Raw genomic sequence first — 10703 nt, 5'->3', positions numbered from 1 at the left:
CAAAATCATGTTCTCGTCATGAAGGGTATCCAGTTGGCATATGGCAAAATCATGTTCTCGTCATGAAGTGTATCCAGTTGGCATATGCCAAAATCATGTTCTCGTCATGCAGGGTATCCAGTTGGCATATGCCAAAATCATGTTCTCATCATGGAGGGTATCCAGTCAGTATATGCTAAAATTATGTTCTCGTCATGAAGGGTATCCAGTTGGCATATGCCAAAATCATGTACTCATCATGAAGGGTATCCAGTTGGCATATGCCAAAATCATGTTCTCGTCATGAAGGGTATCCAGTTGGCATATGCCAAAATCATGTACTCATCATGAAGGGTATCCAGTCAGCATATGCCAAAATCATGTTCTCATCATGGAGGGTATCCAGTCGGCATATGCCGAAACCATCTTCTCATCATGAAGGGTATCCAGTCGGCATATGCCAAAATCATGTTCTCGTCATGAAGGTATCCAGTTGGCATAGGCCAAAATCATGTACTCATCATGAAGGGTATCCAGTTGACATGTGCCAAAATCATGTGCTCATCATGGAGGGTATGCAGTCAGTATATGCCAAAATTATGTTCTTATCATGAAGGGTATCCAGGTGGCATATGCCAAAATCATGTGCTCATCATGGAGGGTATCCAGTCAGTATATGCCAAAATCATGTTCTCGTCATGAAGTGTATCCAGTTGGCATATGGCAAAATCATGTTCTCATTATGAAGGGTATCCAGTTGGCATATGCCAAAATCATGTACTCATCATGAAGGGTATCCAGTTGGCATATACCAAAATGATGTTCTCATCATGAAGGGTATCCAGTTGGCATATACCAAAATGATGTTCTCATCATGAAGGGTATCCAGTTGGCATATGCCAAAATCATGTGCTCATCATGGAGGGTATCCAGTCAGTATATGCCAAAATTATGTTCTCGTCATGAAGGGTATCCAGTTGGCATAGGCCAAAATCATGTACTCATCATGAAGGGTATCCAGTTGACATGTGCCAAAATCATGTTCTCGTCATGAAGGGTATCCAGTTGGCATATGCCAAAATCATGTTCTCGTCATGAAGGGTATCCAGTTGGCATATGCCAAAATCATGTTCTCGTCATGAAGGGTATCCAGTTGGCATATGCCAAAATCATGTACTCATCATGAAGGGTATCCAGTCAGCATATGCCAAAATCATGTTCTCATCATGGAGGGTATCCAGTTGGCATATGCCAAAATCATGTTCTCGTCATGAAGGGTATCCAGTTGGCATATGCCAAAATCATGTACTCATCATGAAGGGTATCCAGTCAGCATATGCCGAAACCATGTTCTCATCATAAAGGGTATCCAGTTGGCATATGCCGAAACCATCTTCTCATCATGAAGGGTATCCAGTCGGCATATGCCAAAATCATGTTCTCGTCATGAAGGTATCCAGTTGGCATAGGCCAAAATCATGTACTCATCATGAAGGGTATCCAGTTGACATGTGCCAAAATTATGTGCTCATCATGGAGGGTATGCAGTCAGCATATGCCAAAATTATGTTCTTATCATGAAGGGTATCCAGTTGGCATATGCCAAAATCATGTGCTCATCATGGAGGGTATCCAGTCAGTGTATGCCACAATCATGTTCTCGTCATGAAGTGTATCCAGTTGGCATATGCCAAAATCATGTGCTCATCATGAAAGGTATCCAGTCAGTATATGCTAAAATCATGTTCTCATCATGACGGGTATCCAGTTGGCATATGCCAAAATCATGTTCTCATCATGAAAGGTATTTAAGTCGGCATATTAAATTTTTTCCTTTCTCCAAAAATCACTCCTTTACGAGAGCCAATTTTGTGCAATGTTTTTAAAATATCCAAAGTTCTAGTCATTAGATGAAAGTGCTGTTCAGCAACTAAATCATTATTGATACAAGGGTGGTTTGTTTTGATATTGGCTAAAATCGTTCAAAGCAGGCAAATTTCTTTCACCCAAATGCCTTAATGTTAATTTTTAATGACTAATGCAAATAGCCCTCATTTTTAGCCCTCAAATAGCCCTCAAAAATCAGATTAAACTAGCTTTAAGCTATTTTCTGATTTCCTTTTCACCCAATCAACATACTTTCATGCTTTACTATCATCATTATTCTTTATCATGTAAATTATTGAGTGAATAAAGATTTTATTATTAAAGTATCGATGATGACCCACTTATAGCTGAAATGGTCAGCTAAGAATTGACTTATGCAAATGTAACAATCCAGTGGACATTTTAATTCTAGCAAGACTGTTATTTATGTCAGATCACTGTTCAATAGAACACTGCCAGCAAGGGCACATTGTTTCAAAACAGATTTATAATGTTGGTTTAATAATAAATACATCATGGCTGATGAGAAAATCAAACCACTTATCAGTGAATAATTTATTCTAATATTAATTTGTGTTGTACTCACGCTGGTGTTATTACTACCGATATTTCAGATCCAACAAATAGAATATTTGAAAGTATTTACTTCCTGGCTGCTTATTCATATTTACCATTTTTACAGAGAAAGAAGGATGTGTTTCCAAGAAAACATGTGCAAAATAATCTAAAAACTGGCCATTTTTGAACATTTTCCATAGGATTCCACCACCAGTTCCCTCTTATCATCACAAGTTTATTAATGACATAGTCCTGTTTATTGTCTGCTCTTTTCTTTAGAAGATTGCGACAAAGGTAGCCAAATTTTGTGAGTGAAAAACTGAAAATTTACTCAAATTTGTGTCTGTTGCCCACAAAATTAGGATTCATTTCTAGAAATATTGAAGAATGTGATAAAAATGGGCAAACAAATTTTGGTGAGAAAGTCAAGTGGTGAAAAATTTACGCATATTATTCCATGGACCAATTGTAGAAATATTCAAAATTCTCCCATTTTTGTGATGTCCATATCGAGCCCTCATAGCACTATATATAATTTTTTTAGCATAGGTGACTGAATAAAATTTCTGCCATAGTGACCAATTGTATACTATTCAAAAAATGCACTTTTGATCAATTTTCAAGGTCGTTTTTTTTGAGAAATTAGTGACCTTATAGTTTTAATTTCAGAATTCTGAATATTAAATATTAAACCCAACCCCTTTTGCTGGATTTTGAGGATTTCTGAGTATTTTTTTAATGGTAGCAAACTACCATAAATGAGTTTCTTAACCTGGGTTTACGTCAGCAATCAAAAATGTATTATTTAAAAGCAAAACATAAATTATATAAAAAGGTTGCAAATATAGTAATGTACTGACAACTGTTAATTCCTGAAAAGGCAGAAAAATGCTACTACTCAGAACAGTTTCCCAAATACCATAGGTGAATCATGGGAATCATCAATGACTTGATTGGTAATAAGCAGGGAAATAAGTCACTCCCAGACAGGCTGAAACGTCACGCTGGTGGTGCCAAACTTATTTGCTTATTGACTGAAGTCTTCTACAATTTGGTAAATATTGGTTCTAACCTAGCTTCTAAAATTGACAAAACAACCTCTAAACATATTGATTTGTTATGTGACCACCATAATTTTTTTTTATTGCCTACAACACAAAAAGTGACTATTTAAATAATAACACATGTTTGTGAGGGCATTATCACAACTTGTTGCCTACCCAAGGGATGGTGGTCATGACCAAAATATTGATGATGCCAGATCCAAAATTAAAATTTCTCTTGATCTAATTAATGCTTTGCAAGGAGCCTGTGACCACTTTAAAGCATAAATGAAGAAATATGGAAATAAATACATCCCTAGAATTCATCTGCAGTGAGAACAATCTTTGGCTAAATTAGAAAATCAATACAATTTGTAAAAAATTACCAATAAAGTAATAATGTGTTTCTTCAATTACTATTCGAGTGGATTACTGGATGTTTATGGCGCTGTGATGGGACAAATAGAGAATCATGCTGCGAAAAAGATTTGCTCTTTCAGGTTGCTTATCTAATGATATGCCATTGTTTTTGTTGTCAATATTGCCAAGGGTATTTAACACTGTTGATGCTGTCTGGGGTTGTATATGTTTTGTGTCTCTGCCAATATATTGTTCATTTGTCATTGCTGGTCAATACTTGTCATTTTAGACAATGTGGATTCTTTTGCCAATTTAGTTGTGCATTAACAAGTTAATATCACTTTTATATTTTATGTTGATTATGATTTCAAACAATTAATACTATACATTTCAATATTTATAGTTTATTCAAATCATAATACAACAAATCATGTGAAACAACAGCATTTAAAATGTACATATTCCCATCAATATTGGTATCTCTAAAATGATAATTGTTCAGCAGTTCACTCCCATAGACCGCATGGATGCAAAAAAGATATATCAGCTGTCACGTGACATGCATAGAGAGAAAAAAGGTTGTCCCCTGATTAATGTCATTTTGTTTTGTCAGGCATTTGTAGTACATCGAATACTCACTACCTTCCTTGTCAGCGCCTAAAATGAATACCGGTACATCAATCTCATTTCATTTGTAAGTGTTCGTTAACTCTCAGATCGTGCAGTTTGGCGCTGTGTAGCAAAGTGGCTAAATTTGAGAATTGAGTTGACCAGCTTTGAACATTGCATTCTCATGTTCTTTGGTCATACCTAGTGCTTTCCTCAGTCAGTTGCATTTCCACATCTTCATTCATATTATACTATACTATTCTAAATAGAGATACTTCCTGTTTCGTCTTCATTTCTCTATTTTTTTTTATTTTTTGTGTACCAGCCAGATTGTTGACTTCCATCATCAAAATGAAAGCAATTATACCATCTTCCTCATCGTCATCGTCATCTATTACCTCTTTTATTTCAGTGTATGTTGATTGACGAACTATTTTCTTGAACGCCCAAGTCCATAATGTAAAATGAAATGAAGTTTGCATAATTTGTGCCGAAATAAAAAAATGCACTGGCACGTGACTAATTTGCATTGTAACATGAAAAACAAATAAATTATCAAAGTACTGTCTCATTTGCATATTCTTGCAGTCAGTATCAGTACTAAAATTACTCATCTTCTATAATATGTTAAAAAGTAGGACACAATATCTTACTACTGCTTTACAAAGACTATTCAATATCATTTTTAAATGTGGAAATTAAGATGCCTGAATCATGGAATACAAGTATAATAATGCCAATAAATTAATCCAGTTTAAAACATAATCCAGTATACACGTACTACAGAGGTAATGCTATCTTAAGCTGCCGTGGAAAACTATTCACAAACATTTTAAACACTAGGCTAATATCATACTTAGATATGAATAACCTATTATCAAAGCAGCAGTTTATTTATAGAAAGAATTGTCAAACTACAGACAACTTATTTATATTAAAGACATATGTGAACAAATATCTGTACCATGCAGAACATTCTAAAAGCACTAAATCTAAGGCCAAGAAATCTAATAAAATTTATGCATGTTTCATTGACTTCAAGACAACTTTTGACACCCATTTCAAATTTGGCGAGAAACATTTTCTTTGCAAGGCTTTAGACAATTTTTACTGTCTCAAGTTTCTGGGCCCTGATAAAACTGTTGTGTAAAATAAAGTAATTTGTATAGTACAGCTAATGACGTGGTGTCTAATCACTAAATAAAACCAAATTTTTGTTTATTTTAAGAGGCACCTCTGAATTTGATTTTAGAGTTCTGTTTAATAAGATATCTAATAAACCATATGAAATGCAAAATGTTTTAATATGATACTTACAGTGAAGCTAGGTCAAAGATTTTATACAGAATATGGTATATGTGAATGCAACTTTAAATCAAAGAATATATACAGGGTATTTTATCTAGCTTGTGTTTCTTACCCAATCCAAAATTGTGGATAACTAGTCCTCAGTTGGTATCATAACAAAAAAGGGTTGAGTTGCCACACAGAGCCGAGTCAGAGTTTCAGAGTTTCAATCATAATTTATCAGAGCACGAATCATGATTTAATGTGGCCTGTACTAATTGAAAGCACACACAAAACTTGAATAATGCATATTGGATTATATTGGAAATTGCAAAAATATGGTATCACCGCAAATATTCACAATCTCATAAAAAAATATGTATAGTGGGATATCCTACAAGGTAAAAACAAATAAAAAGGTTCACAATTGAATTTGATTCATTTAATGGGGGTAAAACAAGGCTCTAATACAAGTCCAACTTTATTTAGTTTGTTCATTAATGACTTGCCGGACAAAATACAATCTACAAATGGTAACCCCCATGAACTAAACAGCCAAAAACTAAACTGCGTTTTGTTTGCTGATGACGTCCTAATCTTATCACAGACCCAGGAAGGTATGCAGTGCAGTATAGATGCACTGGCAAACTATCAGTAAGCCTAAATAAAACTAAATTAATGGTATTCAATAAAAGAAATCAAACATTAAATAGGAAGTCAGTGTTTTATGAGGGAAAAGAAATTGCCACAGTAGATAACATTATCACATTATAAAATTAGCACAGCATTGAATTTATTTGATAAATTAATTGTACCAATTATTAATTATGGGTGTGAAGTATGGGGAGAAGAATCAGCAAAACATAGTAACATTATAGAAAGTGTACAGTTTGCATTCTGTAGATTCTTTTAGGTGTCAGTAAAAATGCCAAAAAAAATGTTATTCTTGGAGAGCTGGGTAGATACCCATTGAACATAAAAATTAAAACACAGATGATAAAATATTAGTTGAGACTAACATTATTTAAATGATATAACAAATTTAAAATTAAGGCGATCTTTTTGCAAATTTAGAATTTCTGACCATAAACTACTCATTGAGACTGGCTGGACAAAAGAAAATTCCTAGAAACGAAAGAATATGTAAACTCTGCACAGATGATGAAATTGAAGACGAGTACCGTTTCTTAATAGGATGCAGTAAATATGACGTACCCCGTAATAAATTATTTAAATATATACAGGACAACAAATCTGACTTCTTGAAAACGAACTTATGTGCTATTTGTGATATTAGTTGCGTGAAGTATTATTTCTGATTTTGTTTTACAACCATAGTAGATTTTCGTGTTGAATAAAAAATATTATTATCATTATTATATTCAGATGGCCCAAGTTGTTCATGTCACATGTATGATATTGGGTGCCCTATTAACCCAATCTGTCAACTGCCAATTAATCTCAAGATTGGCTATCTAACCCAAATGTCAGACCAATCAGAGAGTAGCTTGCTTTCTTGATATTTTTTTTTTCATTTTCCTGGTCATTGAACTCTCCCTTGCATTCAATGTTGTTGAAAGATGTACATACTAATAATAGATCCATAGTTCTCCTTCAGTTTCCAGAAAATTAATTATAATTACACATGGTTTCTTTCTTTATTCCCAACTTACCATTCGCCAAGTTGATGCCCAATATAAATGAATTAAGATAATAGTCATTATTACTCCTATGAATAGAAAAATCATGAAAACTTGTAGTGCATTTTCTCATGTGTGCAAGTGAATGGGGCAATACAAAATGTTGGAATTATGTACTGTTTCTGTTCTGAGTACGAGTACAGGTCAATGAACCAGGTATTACAAGCTTATTCTGTCATTGTATGACATGACCTAGATTTCTACAATCATGATAAATGAATAAATCATGTTTGTACTGACCAAATCATCTATAACATGCATTAGATATTCATGTTGTACTCTTCATTATATTTGTTTTCCAGTTTCAGAATACTCCATTACATTATGCTGCAAAGACTGGACAAACACCTGTTGCAGAGTTGTTATTAAAACATGGTGCTTATATCACTGCTGTCGACAAAGTGAGTATACTGGTGATGTTCAATGAATGTATGTTTGTAGTGAAAGCAATGTTAAAGGTCACAAGTAAATTGTGATAAACATAACAAAATTAGTGGTTTAATGTTGAGAAATAATATGTAGGCATGTGTACCCAATCACCTAAGCCACCCAAGCCTGGAACTTTGCATGTGACAATGTCATACCCCCTCCCCATACAATCATTGCTCTCACAACTATGTATATATGTACATACATATGGATGTAAAAAAAGGTCCAAAAACCCTGAATTTTATTTTTATGTCATATTATTTACAAACTGCTGAATTATAATTTCCCTGTCAAGGAATCATTTTGTACACATTAACTTCCCTGCATGTTTAATGTAAATTCATGGGCTTTGGGTGTAAATGAATGGTTGGTATTTCATGTTTATTGATAATAAAGTGATAAGGTATAGTCGGGGGATTCTGAATAAAATATAGTACGCAAGCTGAAGTATAAAAACTCTTAAAAACGGGTGTTATTTAGTTATTTGATGCATGTACAGTGTTAGGGTAGTCAAATGTTACCTCAACTTTGAAACAGTATGATTTTAGTATGTATATACATGTAGGGTATCTATTTTAAGTTTCTGCACTTCAACAAGGGTATAATTTTACAAAAGTAAGTTCATGTTTAGCGTTTTTTTTGAAAGGCAATACCTCAGCAGTTGTACCCGGTCTGACTTTGAGTACCCCCCCCCCCCCCATCGATTTCGATTTCATAAAAACCATGTAGTTACATATGACCACATTGTAAAATACCATTTAATTGGAATCCAAAAATGAGGATAGATTTACCTCTGTGAATCTGTACCTATATATCCAGATATATGCCTGGCTTGATGATGTTACAATTTCACACATGTCACATGTATGTACACTCATTTGATGACCCAATTCAAGATGGTTGAATGCTGGCAATTTTATTTAAAAAAAATTATAGTCTTTGCCAAGAGTTTTATTTATTTAACATTTTCCTCTAAATCTAAGCCCCACAATGCACCGTGTTTCAAGATAAATTACTTACAGTAACCTATACTAAATCATGACATAACAATGGTTAGAACGTTAAACCTTTTGCCCACATATTTCTACTAAACTAAAAGTCTAGTGAATTCTTCACAAACACCCCACTCCTAGACCACAGAATCATATCCAATGTTTTTTGATAAATTGAAAGTGAGTCTGTGATAATAACATAAATTTCATCATAAATCACAGTATAGTTCATGGTCAAGGTCAAGGTCTCAGTGTTTATATTTCGTAGTTGATTTCAGTCTCACATAATAATTAACGTGTTAACGATAGGAAAGTGTCAAGATGGACTGTGATTATAAAACTTTTATTGCAAAAGACGTCTTACTAGTATTTCATGGCATGGCTTAGATTTATCGGCTCATCATTAAGGGTATCCAATCGGCATATGGCGAAATCATGTTCTCATCATTAAGGGTATCCAGTCGGCATATGCCGAAATCATGTGCTCATCATGGAGGGTATCCAGTCGACATATGCCAAAATTATGTTCTCATCATGAAGGGTATCCAGTTGGCATATGGCGAAATCATGTTCTCATCATTAAGGGTATCCAGTCGGCATATGCTGAAATCATGTTCTCATCATGAAGGGTATCCAGTTGGCATATGCCGAAATCATGTACTCATCATGAAGGGTATCCAATTGGCATATGCCAAAATCATGTTCTCATCATGAAAGGTATCCAGTTGGCATATGCCAAAATTATGTTCTCATCATGCAGGCTATCCAGTTGGCATATGCCGAAATCATGTTCTCATCATGAAGGGTATCCAGTTGGCATATGCCGAAATCATGTTCTCATCATGAAAGGTATCCAGTTGGCATATGCCAAAATTATGTTCTCATCATGAAGGGTATCCAGTCGGCATATGGCGAAATCATGTTCTCATCATTAAGGGTATCCAGTCGGCATATGCCGAAATCATGTGCTCATCATGGTGGGTAACCAGTCGACATATGCCAAAATTATGTTCTCATCATGAAGGGTATCCAGTTGGCATATGGCGAAATCATGTTCTCATCATTAAGGGTATCCAGTCGGCATATGCTGAAATCATGTGCTCATCATGGAGGGTATCCAGTCGACATATGCCGAAATCATGTTCTCATCATGAAAGGTATCCAGTTGGCATATGCCAAAATTATGTTCTCATCATGAAGGGTATCCATTTGGCATATGCCAAAATCATGTTCTCATCATGAAAGGTATCCAGTTGGTATATGCCAAAATTATGTTCTCATCATGCAGGCTATCCAGTTGGCATATGCCGAAATCATGTTCTCATCATGAAGGGTATCCAGTTGGCATATGCCAAAATCATGTTCTCATCATGAAAGGTATCGAGTTGGCATATGCCAAAATTATGTTGCATCGTGAAGGGTATCCAGTCGGCATATGGCGAAATCATGTTCTCATCATTAAGGGTATCCAGTCGGCATATGCCGAAATCATGTGCTCATCATGGAGGGTATCCAGTCGACATATGCCAAAATTATGTTCTCATCATGAAGGGTATCCAGTTGGCATATGGCGAAATCATGTTCTCGTCATTAAGGGTATCCAGTTGGCATATGCTGAAATCATGTGCTCATCATGGAGGGTATCCAGTCGACATATGCCGAAATCATGTTCTCATCATGAAAGGTATCCAGTTGGCATATGCCAAAATTATGTTCTCATCATGAAGGGTATCCAGTTGGCATATGCCAAAATCTTGTTCTCATCATGAAAGGTATCCAGTTGGCATATGCCAAAATTATGTTCTCATCATGCAGGCTATCCAGTTGGCATATGCCGAAATCATGTTCTCATCATGAAG

Source organism: Saccoglossus kowalevskii, chromosome 20, assembly GCF_978046115.1.
Source record: "Saccoglossus kowalevskii chromosome 20, keSacKowa6.1, whole genome shotgun sequence".
Lineage (NCBI taxonomy): Eukaryota > Metazoa > Hemichordata > Enteropneusta > Harrimaniidae > Saccoglossus > Saccoglossus kowalevskii.
This window is presented reverse-complemented; position numbering follows the sequence as displayed.